Here is an 18,949-nt window from a genome sequence, read left to right as displayed (position 1 = left end):
TGTATGTAATTTCATTGAAGTAATTCCATTCTCCATTTCTAATCCATCCATATTAAATGTTTATAAATTCGTTTTTAAAAATATATTCACCATATTCTCCTAACAAGTGTTAAATTTTAAAAAATAAATTCTTGTCATGTTGGTCCTGAGCTGTTAATTCTTGTATATTAATTTCAACCCTTGGAGACGGTATGAATTACTGATTTTTGTATGTTTATTTTTCTAAAATTTCACTATAAATGGGTAGATGAATATAAATGTTCAATAATTGAAAGGCTCAGTTTTTGTTTATGTTGAAAATATCAAGAAAATTTGACTGAATAGTATAGGCAGTAATTGGTAGTAATACAAATTGAATGCTTTGGGTTGCGAATGAATTCAAAATATGAGAGTTCTGGGAATCATTTGTGAATTCGAATTTTTTAAAAAAAATCTAATTGGTGGTTATTATAGCCCTGATGGTTATATGACTTTCCCACAAAGTTTCGTGATTTCTAATTGTTTTTTGACAATTTGAAGATTTTCTTTAGAATCGAAGAATTGTTATATATTTTTTCCTAATAATGAACATTTTATTGTAAAAAAAATGTGAAGTTAATGAAAATTCTGTATTGCCTTCATATAAATATTTATATATTAGATTGTGTGAAAAAAAATTTTTTTTTTCGAGAAATCTTACTTTTAATAGTATGTCAATATTTATAATTTTTATTTTAGGTGCTGGTATGAGCTGTAGATATAAATTACATTGCATGTAAACAATGGCTTGCATTCATTGAATGTAAGCAATAGTTTACTGCCTTTTAAGTGGATTTCCAACACCACTGACTTCTGCATACTGTTCATGCTGTGGTATCTAGAAGTATAAGAATGTATTATCGGGGTGTATGGCGATATAAGATTTTTGATGTCTTTGATGTTAATTCGTTTTCTATTCAGTTAGTAAGCATCTTTACATTGTATTGGACTGTCCTTAAGTATGGATTATGAGAAGAGCTTGTGTTGTGTATGTGTGGTGCAAACATAAATAAGTAGTTCTATTAATGTTCTTTAAACTGTTCAAACAAAAGTACTCCTAAATGTGCTGCCAAATGTTACAAATTGCATTTGTTACAAACCCTAATACTCGAAATGTCAGAGTAAAGCACAGAAAATATATTTTCAAATATTATTATATTTTTTACCTAATTTTGAATGCAAAAGAGTAGCACAAAGTGAATGATTGTCTGTTGTTTATCACCAATGGCTATGTTATTAAGTAATTTGAAGTATATTTTAGTGTTAGTAGTAGTAATTGTTAAATGAATTATTTTGAGATTATTAATAATTATTGAGCAGATTTTGTTTATAAGATATATTGTAGAAAATTTCCTACTTTTACTATATCTATCAATGTTGATGATACTTTTATAAAATATTTTAATAGTGTAATTACAGTACAAGCCATACTGCTTCTAGTCTCAGTCACTAATAACATTGTATTAATTTCAATAAGATTGCAGTTATGAATTTCTCTTCTGAAATTGATCATATCGTTTTTAATAATCTTCTCTTAAATTATAACGAATTGACATTTAAAATGTCAAAAGAATCTTTCAATCGACAGTTACTGTTATAATGTAATGTACAACATAATGCATTTAACTTTCTTTTATGCAAGCTTACATTTTTTTAAAATTACTTTCTTCAATCAGTTTAAATTGTTTCTGAATACTTTTTAAATATCATTATTTATTATATTTCAAGTAACATTTCATTAAGTTTTGAAATTTTTATATTTATCTTATATTGATTAATACTGTCTAATACTCTGTAAATACATATGCTTTCTCTTAATATTTCCAATCTTAGTGCATAATCGAATTTGTACGATTTTAATTATTTTGTATCATGAATCTGGTTCCTAGAAGAGTATACTTAATAAGCAAGCTTTATGTATACATTTTATCATAAACAAATTATTTTTAGAATCCCAACATGAAAGCGTTATGTAAAATAACATCCAAAATTCAGTTCACAGATTAATCAGTTTTGTTTTTTATTATGGTTTGTAAATTTACGATTTGAAATCGATCAAATTTATATTTCATCACTTTTGACATTAATAAATGATTTGAAATTTCTGAATGATTTTAGAATTAAAAATTAAGGTGTTGCTAAAAAGGAATTCAGGTATGATTGAAATCATATGAAAATATTAATTTTAAAAATTGAGATCACACTAGTACTACCTGTTGTAGAGCTTTGGTAGATTTTTTTTAGAGATATAGGGCACATTTGTATAAGATTTGTCAACCTTTATATGAAAAATCTTAAGATTAAGATTAGCTTTATATCTAATCAATTATCGTATTTTTTTTTTCGATCTAGATTAAATAAATGATTATTTATGAGATGAGCAACTTTTTTCTCCATAATACGAATCATGTTAACTTATTATTTTTGGGGGTCGAAAAATATTTTTTCATTTTTGAAATTATCTGTGATTTTTGTATTATAAAGATGATCAAATCTGATTTTTTGTATGAATAAAATATTTGAATATACTGTTCGTAATGAATTTTCTTGGTATACAGTGTATAGTACAAATTTATATTAGTCAATAAAAATATTTTTGAAGAAAGTCTATATGTTGTTTGAAAGTTCATTAAAAGTGTAAAATAGTTTTTACCAGACTTTAAAGCCTTTCCTCCCCTTTAAAAAAATTTATAAAATAAAAGGCTTAAAATTGATAGAGGACAATTACATTATTTTTTATGAATTGTGTATTTTAATTCCTTACTGCAAAATGGATACATAATTTGGAAATAAACGAAAATTTATTGGCAAGCATTTTTTTGAAAGAAACAGTTATCAAACTTTTAACATTAATAAATGATTTGAAATTAATTTGTAGGCTATTTTCGAACTTTTTTTGCACTATTATTGAATATTATTTTTTAATCCAAAATTAGCTGGCTTTTTCTATCTACACACGAACTGTAGATGAGTATGAATATTTGTAACAAAATAAAATTATTAAATGCGAGTGATTATTTATATATATATATATATATATATATATATATATATATATATATATAATCTAGAAGTTTGATTTCTTTTTCAGTCATTTAACTTCACTTTCAGTTCACGTAACTTATTGAATCTGTTGCTTTTTTAATGTTATATATGAATATAATGTGTTATGTATTGATATTAACTGCAACGATACCGGTTCATTTGAGAGATGAATCTTGAAGCAAATAAGCATTCAAAATTTTTCTATCTGATAAATTTTTCTCCAAAATTCCTCATAATTGGTTTTTATAGCATTGAGCTTAAATTTATTCAAAAATTCTAAACTTGAGTTTTCAAATATTTATATAGTTTTTATATATTTATATAGAAGCATGAATAAAAATGTATATTAACCCAGTAACAAAAACCGAAAGATTCAAAAACACTTTATATTCTTTTCTAAAGTATATAAAAGTAAGTCTGATTATAATTAAAATTTGCATTCAATGAATGAAAAGAGTTAGTTCATGATTCATAAAGCGATATCCATTACTTAATCGTTGCAAAGATTTATTATTGTATTTAAGATATCTATCTATCATTAGGGCCTCAAACGACTGGTTTTGTATTCTTAAAAAATTTAATGTAGTACAAATAAAATTTTAGAATTCTTATACGAATGTCCATTATTATTTTTGAATTCCTTTCAAAGTACTTTGGGAATATTATTTAACGAAGTAAATTTATGTATTTTGTAATTTTAATTTTGTGACGTGGTAATTATAAAATATTGCAATTGCCCATATAAAATTTTATTATGGATGCCATTTCCCAAAAGTGTCAAAATGTTCGTTATCTTTGATTTATTTTTTGCCGCAAATAACTAATTGTTTCATTTCAAATTATGAAATACAGTACAAATTATTAGCCCTTTCGGATTTCATTAATATTTTCTCTCCTATAGATATATTTTTGTATTAATAGAGATTAAATGTGTTAGTAAATACTAATACTTTTTTTTCGAACTTCGTTTCATGAATTGTGGACGCCAGGTCTAAAAGAATTAATTTTGTTTTTGAATTCTTGTATCTCTTCCTAAAAATCATAGTTTGTTTACTTTTTAATAAAATTGTTGAGCAGCCATTATGATTTAGTTGATTAGTGAATAGGGAAATGCTGTCTCACATTTCAATGATTTAAATGTTGTGAAACAAAATTAGTATGATAATGGTATTAAAATAATTTAAAACTAATTCGAAAAGTAATGTTGAATTTAAAAAAAAAAATTATATTTTTGAATTTTAGAGAATTTACTTTTGCTATTGCTTGTGTATACTTAGTTACTCCTTCATTGTAATGGAGGAGGTGATGGAGATAGAAGCTAATCTATTTATTTTAATGAAGAAACAATCTGCAGTACCTATGTAGTTTTTAACTTGTAAAATCTTTCCGAATTTACAGCACTACATAAAAACATTTTTAAACTGATGTTGCTCTGTTCCAAATTAAAACTTGTAGAAATAAATTAATTGATTTCATGCTCGCATTCTTTTCGCAAATGACGAAAAGACTTTATGATAAGGAAATCAATTTGGTTCAACTTCAAAAACACCCTTGACGATGAAACTTGTTATCATGTTTGTGTTTGTTTATGTAATCTATCAAATATGTTTTAAATTATCGTTATCTATTGTGTATGTTTGCTGCATGTTTTCTGAATATACTTGTGCATAGATTGAGTCACTCTACATGTAGTAACCAAATAGTTATAAAAATTCAACTCGTGATCTTGTTCCAGTGTTTTGTGAACTTTTTGAATAAATCTTAAATGTGTAATGTGAATGGTATATTACAATTGATGTGCAAGATGCTCTATTAAATTTTTTTTTCAACAACAATGTTAACACTGAGACAATACTCTACATTCACGGTTGTATACTTTTTGTTTTATATTGCTGTTTTCTGAATTTTTTTTGAAACTTCATAGATAGTGTAGAATATGCTATTTTAAATAAATGTCTATAAATACTTTGTTTTCGATGTGCCTACCGTTGTATTAATGGATATGTGGTGATATGTGATGTATTTTCCCTTTCAATTACTGAAGCTACATATTTTATGAAAAGTATCAGATTCAAAATATCACTTGAAGTTTCTGGTCTAAAATTTTTTTTTACTGAATTTTAATGAAGTCTGTGAAAGTTTTTAAGGTTAGCTTTGTGATATTTTTCTGTTCAGAAATAGTATTGATTTAATCTTTAAACATGTACATTTTCTCGTACATGTTTAACGCACAATTAACTAATTGCCAAATTTTTAACTAAGCATTATTAATCGGGCATTGAAAATATTTGAAATAATAACTAATGAAGATTTTAAAGTTTTGTAACCTGTACTTTTGTACTAAGTGGTAAAATGTTAACAATTGTTTTAAATCATGATAAGTATTGATATCGACCCATTTTCTTAATTGACGTTTATTCCCCCATTTTTGTATTTCAATGATTTTGTTGATAATAAAATAATTATTGTGGGTGATTTGTCTGCTCATTGCTTTTGTTTAAAACTTTTTACCAGGTATTTAATATTTCTAATGATGATCAAATTGTGAAACGAAGTGGCTTAATTGCTTATAGTTTAAGATTTTTTTTTCCTTGTCTTCCCAAATATTTAAGAATTTTTATTTTTCCTTTACTATTAAAACAATCTCGTCTGTTAAAAGCTCAAATGATTATTTTAATTATTAGTCAGTTCTGAAGATTCTGTATTTGTAGCCGATTTAATGTTGAAACTGTAATTAAATCAAATAAAACGTTTTTGAGCTCTGAAGTTTATTATTTACTCTAGAAGATGTGCCCATTTAGACAGGTTTTTATCCTGTTAACATTATCAGAAACGCATATGTTTGTAATAAAATTAAGTTGTAAAGAATTAGAATTCCAGATTTTTATTGATGACTTTAAATACTATGAAATGAAATTCATTATAAACAAAAATCTTAGTGAAATATCTCCTGTCGTGTCCAATACTTCTTTTTGTATAGATTATTTAATTCAAACTTTAACATGTTTAGGGTTCCGGCATTTTGATACCACAACATAAAGCTGTCCGTGTGGGGAGAAAAGGATGGTGGTGGCTCTATAGGTGAATTCCTGATTGCTCAAAAGTTTGTTCTTGTGATTGCATATATTGGAATTGGATAGTGCATATATTGGAATAACTGTAAACTGGTGATGATTTGAGTACGAATGGAAGATGGATATCGCATCAGATGGAGCTAAATCAATTCTGAGCAATAAAACAGTATCTTCCGGATTGAATCTGCGCAGCAATTGTTTTCATTTTCAATTAATTAAATTCCTGAGCGGTATGACATTAACTCCTTTTTAGTCCAATACATGAGGTATTATTCCCGGTGGTGTTTGCTTGAACAATAATTCTGGCTGATAGTTTATTAAATCCTTTTAATCTTCAGAAATGATTGAACCTGAGTCTAAATCATATATCTTTTCGCGCAATTTTCTTGTTTCATTTCAAGTTCTTGTTGGTTGAAGCTAAAATAACTCAATTTGCCAGTTGTTCAACATCTATCACAATCAAGTTGTCATCATAAATACAATCTTTCTTATACATATCAATTCTTCAATCATTCTATTAGGGATCTCAATGTAATCATGGGACAGAGTTTTGATCTCAGGAAAACTTCCAATTGTAACTTTCAGTCGCGATTCGTTATACTAGTTTTGACTGCATCTGCGGAGATTCTTTGTTAGAGTAAGGCGAGTGAAAACGAGCCATAAAAGGCTTAATTTTATGCGCTTTTAATAGCGTATATTTGGACTATTGGAAGTGCCTGTTGGAAATTTCCAATTACTAACTTTTCATCCGAAAGGCATACTGTTATTTATAATTTCTTTTAAAAGAGTATTGATGTAGCTATGCCCATCCTTTGTTAATTTAGTGATTTAGTTAATGATGAGAAATTTGGTTTTGCGTAACTACTTGGCATTTGCTGACGCTGGTCTCATCAATAATAAAGAAGTCTCCAACAGAAGAAGTGGCAGTTTGAATAAGCTGTGAACAGTTATTCTACCTATCGGAAGTGTCGTTGCAAAAGCGTGAAAAACGTTTCCTTTTTCTACAAACGAAAGATAGTCGTGTAAAAATAACAGGGTTTTTTTTTTTCACTTCCTCTAGGGCAATTTAGATAGAAGTATCTGTTATTGTCGTTCATGTTGTAATTGTTGCCGAAGACAGAGAAGACACTTTAAATTTTTAACTTCGTTTTATTCCATCCCGAGAGGATGATTTATGCACTAGCAGAAGCGACGAGCGCATCAACAGAAGAGCGAAATGAGGAAAAGCTAAAGAAATATTTATCCAGTGATTATTTACTGTGAGATTTTGATAGGGATTTCTTTACACCTGTCAATTTAGGTATCTTATAGAAAAAAAAAAAGAATTCGATTAGGTAGATAATTTTTTATCCCTTCCCTCGGAGTATGGGAACTTGTTGACTTCAGCAATTTTAGAACTCATGTTGAATTAATTAAATAAAAAAAAAGGTGGAATTGGATCAGGAAATAGGAGAACATTTTAGAATGAAGTTAATATGGGCTAAATTAAACTAAAAATTAGGAAATTAATTAAGTTTAAATTAGATTTTAAAATAGCATTATATATAATATAAAGTAGAAACGCAATGAAATAAACCGAAGACTTTTCTAAATGTCCCAACCTCCGATTCAAATGAAATTAAGTTATATTATGAAAAAGCAATTCACACTACCGCATTCTTATAAGACAGTGGAGAAAAGGAAAAAACGTCTATTAATAAATAAAATTGTGTCATTTGGTGTGGACGATGCAAATCATTTCAGACTTATTCACTAATACTTTAACATTTCAAATCTTAATTTTTATAGAAAAGTTAGATGCTTTAACCCTTTAAAGGGCCATTTTTTTTTAGTCATATTATGTTAAAATATTTTTAGGCTTGAAATTAGAATAAGAAAAGGGATTCATTTAGCTTATTAGATAAATTTCATTTGATTAATTAATTAATTTGGTTAATTAATAATTAAGTGACAAACCAAGACACATCATTTTGTGTGAGATAAAGAACTGAAGCATCTTAATTTCTATCTTTCTAAAAAAATTTGTCAGAACTTATACCAACCTACATAATTTCCTACAAAGATTGATACATTTGGCGGGAAGCATACTTCCCACGGCCTTAGAAAAAGTTAAAGAAAATTATTTAAAAAAAAAAAATTTTTTTTTCCTATGTCGTTTACGAAGGCATTTTTCCAAAAATGAAATTCAATTAATCTAGAAAGTAATTTCGGTTTTCTCCAAAAGATTTCGTTTCCAAATATAAAAAATATATTTAGTGCTGAAATGTTTCTACACGTAATAAAGCTTAGAATCGCACAAACTTCAATTTCAAGGGGAGGGCACGAGGTTGAAAATTGAGTTATGGATGAGATTTAGTATAATGGTAGTATACATTTAGAATGTTCATTCATGAAAGCCTTAAAGCCCAATAGCCAGTCAATTTCGAGAAAATGGTTCTCGATATTTCAGCATAATTTATTTATACTATAAAGTTCAATGTGTGTGTGTCTGTGTGCGTGTGTTGGCTCTCTACAGGCCAGATCGTTCGACATACAGCTACCAAATTTGGCACATGCATACCTTGGAGGTCGGGAATGTGCAAATGGGGTCCCTTTTTTTGAATTTTTAATTAGAATTTTAATTATTAATTAAAAGCTAACTTTCCCGCCAAAAAAATATTTTCATTTCCCCACCGCCAAATGAGTAAGGCTCGATTTTTTTTTTTCCCCACGCTAAAGAGGATAGGCTTAACATATTTTCGGCCGATTATTTCAAACGATTCTGTTTATTTTCTTATTTTGATGCATTTAAAATTAAACATTGTTAATTAATCGATCTTTCAGATTCATTCTGAAGTACTTTTGAATTAAAATAAAACAGAATAAATGAAATTAAAAATTTCTAATCTGCGTAGCGTTACCCTAACTTGCATAGAAAATTCACGCATTTGCGTTACCATAATTGACATTGAAAATTCACGCATGTGCATTGTGTTCTGATTGTTGACAACTCTATTTTCAACGGATACGGACTTGGTTTTAAAGACTTAACATGTTTCCGACCGATTATTTTAAACGATTCAGTTTATTTCCTTAGAGTTTCATGCATTTAAAACTAAACATTGTTAATTAATTGATCTGTTCATGATGAATCTGAGAAAATTTTGTAGAAAACTTCTTGAGATAATACATAAATTAAGAAAAATATTCTTTAGTGCCCATAAGGTTTAAATACTCAGCGACTCTGTTTACAATACTCATATTAAAAAAAAAAAAAAATCTTTGTTTCAGTAAAAAATGTTCTTATATTAATTGCAATTAAACTATTTCCACTTTAATTCTACGGGAGCTAACAGAAAATTAGAGAGATACATATTACGTTACAGCTGAAGGCCTTTATATTATTATGAATGAATTATATGACTATCAAAATGTGAAGCTTTAAAATATTTTGATGAAGAAGCTATTAAAATAGGAGTTACATAAAATATTTAATTATTAAAATTTTAACGAGGATTAAGATTGGCGAACCGGCTGGTCGCCAAAGGCGGCTAGTATATTAATAAAATGCCGCAATTACTTAAACACGAACAGTATAGTGGTTAAAGCTCTGGCGTAGCATGAGGCCCGGGTTCGGTCTTGGACTAATACTATCTTTATTTTTTCTTTTAAAATTATATCAAATTAATTTAACAATTTACAGAAAGGTTTAATTAATATGTTTTCCATTTTTCACCCAAAAAAAATATTTATTCTCCCAATTTTTAGATTATAATTTAATTTTTAGACGAAAAATATTTATAAATATAAACGCGTTTCTTTTTAATTTTCTAAATTACTTAAATTAAATTTATAATTTAAAGATGGCTTCAATCAATATGACACTAATTTTTGTATAGAAAAATAATTGAGTTTTCTTAATACATAAATCTTAACCTATTTTTTAAAAGAAAAATAATGCATAAAAAAGTAAATAAAAAATAATGCAAAAAAGAGTATTATGTTCATTCATAGGATTCTTAAATTATAATTGTAATTTAATTTTGTGTGTTAAAATAATTATAATTAAAATTTCAACTATAAGAATAATTTAAATAATTATTTTTATTTTAAAATCACTAAAAGTCTTAAATTTTTGGATTTTAATAATGATAAATTATTTGATATAACTCAGCGAAGCTGTATTTATGTTGGTAATTAAAAAGAGCAGCTGAAATTAATAAAATTATATCAGTAAACATTCTAAATCAAGATGAAATAAAAACAATCGAAAAGAAAAAGTAGAAAGCAGGTGTTAAATTATGGAATGCAAAGGCAGATGGTTCAAAATTTTTAGATTTATTATACGGTATGCTTTGTACATAGCCTGATTTTCTGAAGAAAAACAAATATATATTTTTTTTAAGTAAATGAAATTTGTTTTCTAATCAATTCTCTTGCGGATAATCATTTATCAATTGTGCAAGATGTCAAAATACATCTATCTTGTTTCAAATGTTTTTACGATAATTCCCGTTCTGTTTACGATAATTGCCGTTCTTATGTAATAAAAAATAATGAAATATTTTTATGATATCAGTAATTTAATTAACATTTATCATCATTGAAATTATGTTTGTAATTATTTTTCCTGCTTAGAGTTCAAATTACGATTCAAGTATTAGGTGAATGAACAATTATTATTTAAATAAAATTACAGACAGTTTTAATTAATATATAACTCTTTTATCAATAAAAAAATGTTCTTAAAATAAATCTCTCTCAAAATCTATCTCATCTAAATGACTGATATCCCCAAAAGAGATTTTAGGGTATATGTTGAGATTTTTGTTGCTCAGAGGCTGCTAATGGTTTCTCATCTAATTGAAACTGACAAGTAGTTTTAAATTTCTTTACTTGCAACAAGCGAAGTACAACTAAACAAACATTTAGTTTTAATAATATCCAAAAACTATTAAACATATTAACTATAAATAAAAAAATGGAACAAAATATATAAATTTTATAAATGACCAGTACTTATACGCTTTTGACGCGAAATAATGCAGGTAGATTGTTTCCAAGAAGTTTTACAGAGAATTCGTCAACAGATCGATAAATCCAGGGTTTTGTACCTTAAAATATATACTTAGTAAATGGAAGCTTAGCCCACCCACGTGCACACATGCCATCTCGATCAATAATTTCCAGATGCGGCTGGTTTCTGCGAAATCAAAAATAAACACCATCCCACGAACTGCAGATTGAGCTCCTATTGGCCGAAGGGTTGCCATGAGGAAACCTTTCGAATAGAGAGCGTTGGGGGCTCAACAGGGGGGAGATTGTTTTCGAGCGAAACTGCTCCAGGTTTTTAGCTAGGTTAATTTTTATTTTATTTAATTTGCGCTGATCGCTTTCTTACGAAATTCAAAAATGGCCTCCTAAATGATTAGTATATTGATAATGATTTAGAAAGGAAATCGCGTAAAACCTCCCCAAATATAGTTTGATAGAACATAAACAAGATATTTGATATAGCGTTGAATTTTACTAAGAAAAGGAGGACTAAAATTATGTATAAAAATAATAAAGAACCTGTTCACAGTCAAATCGGCAGGTAAATGAAATTACAGAAATTTAAAAAAATAATAATTTCCGTATCAAAGTACTGGGGTATTAACCACTTAACTGTTTTATTTTCTTTACTATCTAATAAGATGACACCGTCTATTATCGGAATATTTTCTTATTTTGATTCAAATGGAAATCCATTGAATACTTGACTTAACTATGTATTCGAAGTAATTTTAATAATGAATTGTAATCGTTATGAATGGTTTATTTTTTGCTTACAATTATCAAAATTCGATAAATCGATGTACGTATGGCATACCGGCAAAACAGCTAAGCGGTTAAGGAAATAAAACCATAACAGCAATATCAAATTTCAGACTTAACACATTTGAGATTGTACTAGAAGTATTCAAACTTACCATGAGTAATAAATTCCTAGGGTCTAGGTCAAACTCATAGATCAAAATAGATTCTAGGCCAAACTCATTATTTTCAATCATTTAGCAAAGATATAGTTGAAAGTCAAATTTTCTCATATAAACTAAAGGGAAATCAAGATTACACTTTTCGTTAAAGTCCCAATTTCCTAAATTTTTGAACCAACGCAATTTGGTCCGAATTATTTATAAAGCAATAAATGGTTAAAAAAAACCTCCACAAGCATTTTTTTTTTTTTTTTTGTCTCCGAAATAACCATAATTTGATTACAAGAATATCTTCTTTATTTGCGAAAGATATAAAAATTTCTGGCTTCTTTACTAAAACATTTTAAGAAAGCTCTTCCTTCTTTTTAATTTTTTTATTTATTGAATGACACTGATTAATTCGGATATTTTTGGGCATTAAATTGATAGTATAAATAACCGAAATCATTTACTAACCAATTTATTATTTCTGTTTGCATAGCTTTCAATTTCATCAACCTGCCTGATGATAATAGATATGGATAATATTATCTTATTTAACTCGTCGAATTTATCAAAACTTTCTTAATAATATGAAAGAACGTATCTATTATTAAACTTTTATATATTAATTAAGAAATTTAGAATATTTTAAACTTGGCTAGTTAACTAATTTGATGTCCTCTACGAATTATGTAAGAGTATTTTATACGCTCAACAAGATTTTTATATACCCTGAATGAATAAAATAAACTATAATAATTTTTTCTTCGAATGACATTAAGACGTTTTTGTTTGTAAATTACTTTTTTGAACCACTCAGAAACAGAAGAGGATTTCTATTTGAGATTGCATGAATGCACCGAGATTCATCTTTACTGAATCACCAAGTCAAAGGAGATACATAAAGGGAGGAGGAGACTTACAAATTGCGATTCTTAAAAACTTTTATGATTTTGTTCAATAGTAATTTGAAATTATAGGTTTATTTTAAGAATTGAAAATATTAATATTATTATACATAATTATTATTTATATTAGTGAAATAATATATAGTTACGAATCTGTAATGTTACTTTTCAGCACTGTTAGTTCCATCGTAAGAATGACAGTTTTTGTTGAATAGATGTCAGATCAACCTATTTATTATTAAATAGATGGGTTGATCCCCCGGGCATGGTGACGAATATGGTTTCTTTTTGCGACAAAATGGATGATAATAGAAACTTCAGAAATTTTGGCGATAGGACCAATAGGAGGCAAATTATGCTGGTTCTGCAAGAATCTTGTATGCTCTGCCCCGGAAGCTATAAAAGGCCGGCAGACAGAGCTTGAGTCAAATTATGTCGTATAGATAGCGACGAATCAGTTGGATCAGTCCAGGAAAGCTCAAACGTTCAATGGAGCTCAAGCGAAGTGAGAACTGAGCCGTCCTCTGGTTCTTGGAGTCTTGAAGCAGTATCGCGTCGTGTGCTGAATAGCCAGTCGTATAGTAGTCAGGGAGCAATTGAGTGCAGCTAAAGCAAGGAGACGGTGGAGAATAGTAAGCGTTTGGAGAAACTTTAGTGAATAGCTATGTGAGCTCTCTCTTCTTGCTGAGCTCTGTCTGGCCGCTTTGAGTGCTTTTGTGGTTATTTACTACCAATTACTGCTTGTGGGATGCTTTTTGTTGTAACTGCTGCTGTGTATTGTTTGTGTACGACATGACTGTGTTTCGTCGTCTGTGCATTCGTGTCTTTGTGTTAATAAATGTTGTTATGGGTTATTGAGGTCTGTTGATTGTATCACCTTACAGCAAACCGGCCGAGATTACGGAATTTTATGTGGAGAATTAATTTCCGTTACAATAAAAATCTTAATATTAAATTTTTTAACATCTAAAACTGTGTTTATAATTTAAAAAATCATAAACACCGCATTTATCTATGTCTTGTATATGCATGACAACAATTTGTTACAAATTTTCAGAGAAATATGGCTAAGAGTTTTACAACAGATAAAAAAAAAATATATAGCTCTTTTTCTAAAATTTAAAAATAGTAATTTGAAAATATTTTTATTTTGATAATAAATATTTTGTGATTAATGAAATTACATAGAAATTACATGAAAAAGACATTACATAGCTGAATACTGATGAATGTTATCCGCCTTTCGATTGCCAAATTTTTTTCCTTCAATTTTTCTTTTTCCTTGACTTTAAAAAATTTCGTTTTTAATCGATTTTTTAAAAATTATTTTAGAAGTAGACTCATAGCAAACACAACTGGAATTTCCCTGAAATAATTTTTTACAAATTTATTAGATATTATATTTTCTAATCTATAAAATTAAATTAACAACTAATGACTTCATTTCTCTTTGGCAATTTATTTATTTGCATTTCAATAAAAAATGTTTTAAAGAGAAAATTAGTTTATTAAAAAAAGTTAAATTAAAATAATTTTAATGCGAATACTCTGATTTCTTTTCCCTTTAGGGAAAAATTCATGATGCTCTAAAAAAAATGAAACTAACAAAAAAAGTCCTTCGAAATTTTAGTAAAAGAAAAACAGTTTTCTTCACCTATTGTCAACTATAATATATTATCAATAACTATAATTGATAATATGTAAAAAAGTATTAATCTACACTTTATGTGAACATTTAGATTTTCTGTTATACATTTTCAAAAAATGTTTACATTTGGATAATTTTTATGCATTACCCAAGAAATTTATCAGTCGCAATTAATTTAAAACATTACTTTAATTTTTAAAAGGCCATAACAAGTAAGCAAAGCATTGGTTTTAAAAAAATTCACAAAAATTATTTTTGCTCTTTATTATGTGTTAATTGAGTGAAGAAACATCTCATGGAATTTATAACACGAAGTTAATTTTTTAAATTCCATCCTCCAAATCACGAATTATCTTCAATGGTTATTCTTCCATTGCTGGCAACTAATTGGCAACAGGTGTCCAGCTCAATGAACAACAATTTCATTCTGTTTTCATGAACGAAAATTTTCTCTGGTCTGTTTCCCTCAAGGGGGGCATCTCGAAATAAGGATGAGATGCTTCCGCCATGGTGGTTGGATCTCGCCACCCTGGAGGGTACACGAAAAGGTGGGGGTCTGGCTCCTCCCATTGATGACGGCCCCTCAGGGGCTCACCTACTACAGGTGAGTACGGGTGTCCCAATCCCGAGGTACCCAGGGATCTTTACTCCCTTTACGTTTCCACTCCCCTACGCCTTCTGCTATCTGCTGTGTTTTTCCTTCCCTCGACGGCAAGCGAGGGAGCTCTCCATGAGAAGCTGTCGCCGCTCTGTTTGCTTCTTGCTTCTCATGGACAGCCAAAACCCCACGTGTTGGCCGTGCGTGGCAACCCATTTGACAGACGGGTGGTGTACTGTGGTCCCCTGTACATCAATCGGCTGGTCGCTAGCCACCTAAGTGGTTAGTTTGCTAGGGATCAAGCGAAGGGGTTACTCCTTGGGCTTGGCGTTAAGGGTGGTCACTGTCCCCGGGGGTAACTCCGAGCGTATAGGTTCCGGCTAGCACCAAGGTAAGCGCCGAGGCTGGGAATGGCCAGAGCCGGTGGCTGCCTTCCCTCGTTGGGCTCCGTGGTGGGCGGTGCCGTCGGACCTGAATCTTATCTAATATCGTATGGGCTCCCGCAAAAAATCTCCCTTCAGTGGGCAAAAAGTACTTAAATCTTCTTTTAATCTTGATTACTTTGACAAATATTTTGTGATAAAACGACTATCGGAAAAAGAAACTTTTCATACTGTATCCCCATTTCTTGTTGAAAAGGCAATATCTGCGACCATCGGTGAGGTAAAATCTATTAAAAAAATGCGTTCTGGAGATTTATTGGTGGAAACAGATTCCAAAAAACAATCGAACCACCTTCTAAAATTGAAAGCGCTTGCACACATGCCTGTTAGTGTGAGTATTCACTCGTCTCTTAACTTCTCCAAGGGTGTCATAACCTGCGGAGAACTATTTAATGTTCCTTTAGAAGAAATATCTGCAGAGTTAAAGAAACAAGGTGTGTCTCAAGTCAACCAAATAAAGATCCGTCGTGATGGGCAACTCCTCCCAACCAAGCATTATATACTGACATTTCACAATCCAAAATTACCAGAATATATATATGCTGGTTATATCAAATTACCAGTTCGCCAGTATATACCATACCCATTAAGATGCTTCCAGTGCCAGCGCTTTGGCCATTCGAAAGTTAATTGCCGCGGGACACTTACTTGTGCCCGCTGTGCTGAAAAAGGGCATGACAGCCAGCAGTGCACGGCACAAGAAAAGTGCGTGAACTGCGGCGGAGACCATCCCTCTTATGCTCGAACTTGCCCACGTTGGAAACTGGAGAAACAGGTTACAACTGTCAAAATAAAGGAAAATTTATCATACCCCGAAGCCAGACGTAGGATTCTAACTCAGACACCTACTCCTGGTGTCAGCTATGCTTCAGTTGCACAAAAAAACTTTTGCACAAACTGCAAATGCCAAAATTGTGTGAAACAAACAGTTAAAATTAACCCTCCCGAAAAAACATCGGATTCAGATACTGATAAATCTACTAAAAGTACTCCAGAAATTCATAAAATAGAACCCTCGATTTCAAGAAAAGGTCCAAAGAAAAAACTAAAGAATTCGCAGACATTAAAGCTAGCTAAACGTGGCCTATCACAAGTAGATCTCCCATTGAAACTAAAAAAATCCTCCTCACGAAATTCAGTCGCCCTTGGACTGGCGGCAAAAGGTATTGTCCACAAAGATTTAACAACCATCTTTGGGGACAAAATAAGTAGCCCCGATTTTAAATTGCATCCCTCAGAGGATGAAGATGAACTTGAGATGAGTTGCGAATCTGAGGCAACTCCAACTAAGGCTTTTAATTATTCTCCTTCAAAAAAACGTTCTTAATGGGTACCTTCCTCTCATGGAATTGTCGCGGCCTTCGTTCCAAACTTCAGGATATCAAGTCAATTTTTAACCGGTTTCATCCCATCTGTTTTGGTGTTCAAGAGACCCTCTTGACGCCTACCATTCCCATCAAATTACGCGGATATAGCTGTGTCCGGAAAGATGCAGGCACTGGATCTCATGGTTCTGGGGGTGTCTGCATCTTCACATCAAACCTTTATCCGAGCACACCTCTCAATTTGCATACCACTCTTCAGGCTGTGGCTGTACAGGTCCATATACGATCTTTGGTCACAGTCTGCTGTATTTATCTTCCGCCTCATGATATCATACGTCAACAGGATCTTGATACCTTAGTGAGACAGCTCCCTAAGCCATTTATTATACTCGGCGATTTCAATGGACATAGTATTCTTTGGGGCTCGGATAGTACCAACTCTCGAGGGCAGCAGATCGAACAGTTTATTGCTAATAACTGTCTCTGTCTGCTCAATAATGATGAGCAAACGTACTTCCATGCGCCCACACGTAGCTTCCATTGTCTAGACCTAGCTATATGCACTCCTGAACTGCTACCGTTGTTGAATTTGACAGTAGGGGATGATCTGCACAATAGCGATCACTTTCCCCTAATAATCTCCCACGCTGATAGCGGCGGTGTGACTATTTGTCCTCCGCGTTTCCTATTCCAGCGGGCAGACTGGAATACATTTTCCCAACTAGCAGTTATCAATGAGGCCATGGTCAGTAATGCAGACATTTCGAAAGCCTTACAAAATGTCATTGATACTATAATGAACGCCGCTAACGCCACCATTCCAAAAACTTCCCCACGTCTAAGAAAATTTCGTAGACCGTGGTGGAATGAAGCCTGTCGCGACAGCCATAAGAAACAGAAAAAATCATGGAATCTATTTAGAAGGTACCCGACGACTGAGAACTTGGTCGCTTTTAAGAAAGCCAAAGCGCTTGCTCGTCGCATTCGCCGCCGCAGTCAGAGAGAATCATGGACTAAATTTGTTTCATCCATCACGTCCTCTACTACCAGTAAACTTTTATGGAAAAAGGTAAAGGCTGCTAATGGGATCTATAATGAAACTTCTATTCCAGTTTTAAAAACTGGTTATATGATGTATTCGGACCCATTAGACGTTGCTAACATTCTTGGCCAAGCGTTTGCACAAGTTTCTGCAACTGATTCTTACAGCCCTGATTTTCTGGCAATTAAGAATCGCGCGGAACGGTTGCCTTTGCGCTTTAAAACCCGAGATGTCATTCCATATAATTGTGAATTCAGGATGTATGAACTAAACATGGCTTTGTCTCAGGTTCATGATACCTGCCCTGGACCAGATGGAATCACGTATAACATGCTTCGCCATTTGAATACCATTTCCCTTTCCAATCTGTTGATATTATTTAACAGAATATGGATTGAGCAGAAATACCCTTCACAATGGCGAGAAGCTGTTGTAATTCCCATTTTAAAACCTGGCAAAGAACCATCTGTCCCTCTGAACTACAGGCCGATTGCTCTTACAAATTGCCTTTGTAAGACCTTCGAGCGTATGGTCAACAGGCGTCTAATTTTCGAGTTAGAGAAACAAGGATGCATCTCCCCGTTGCAGAGTGGTTTCCGTAGAGGTCGGTCTACTTTTGACAACCTCATATTATTGGAAACCCAAATTCGCAACGCATTTGTTAGGAGGAACCACCATGTTTCAATATTTTTTGACATAGAGAAAGCGTATGACCGTGCCTGGCGCTATGGCATACTTTCCACACTTTTTAATTTAGGTTTTAGAGGTAACTTGCCTATATTCTTACAAAATTTTTTAACACAACGTTCTTTTCGAGTTCGAGTTGGTAACTCTTATTCTAATAATTTTATTCAAGCTGAGGGAGTTCCACAAGGAAGTGTCCTCAGTGTCACACTTTTTATTATTCAT

The 18,949-nt window shown here is 30.9% G+C and overlaps 1 protein-coding gene across 2 annotated transcripts in view; it reads left to right on the top strand.

The window, feature by feature from the left end:
- LOC129961096 (uncharacterized) overlaps positions 1 to 3,026 on the top strand; it is a 191,047-nt gene extending 188,021 nt beyond the window's left edge. Inside the window, exon 13 of one of the 2 annotated variants that reach the window (XM_056074918.1) lies at positions 718 to 3,026. The gene's annotated coding sequence lies outside the window, so the exon portion shown is untranslated. The remainder of the gene's footprint in view (positions 1 to 717) is intronic. The other variant, XM_056074917.1, reaches the window with a different exon arrangement.
- The last annotated feature ends 15,923 nt before the right edge of the window (positions 3,027 to 18,949 follow it).

The sequence above is a fragment of the Argiope bruennichi genome, chromosome X2 (assembly GCF_947563725.1).
Source record: "Argiope bruennichi chromosome X2, qqArgBrue1.1, whole genome shotgun sequence".
Lineage (NCBI taxonomy): Eukaryota > Metazoa > Arthropoda > Arachnida > Araneae > Araneidae > Argiope > Argiope bruennichi.
Note: the sequence above shows the minus strand (reverse complement) of the source record. Positions and strands in the feature narration are given on the sequence as shown.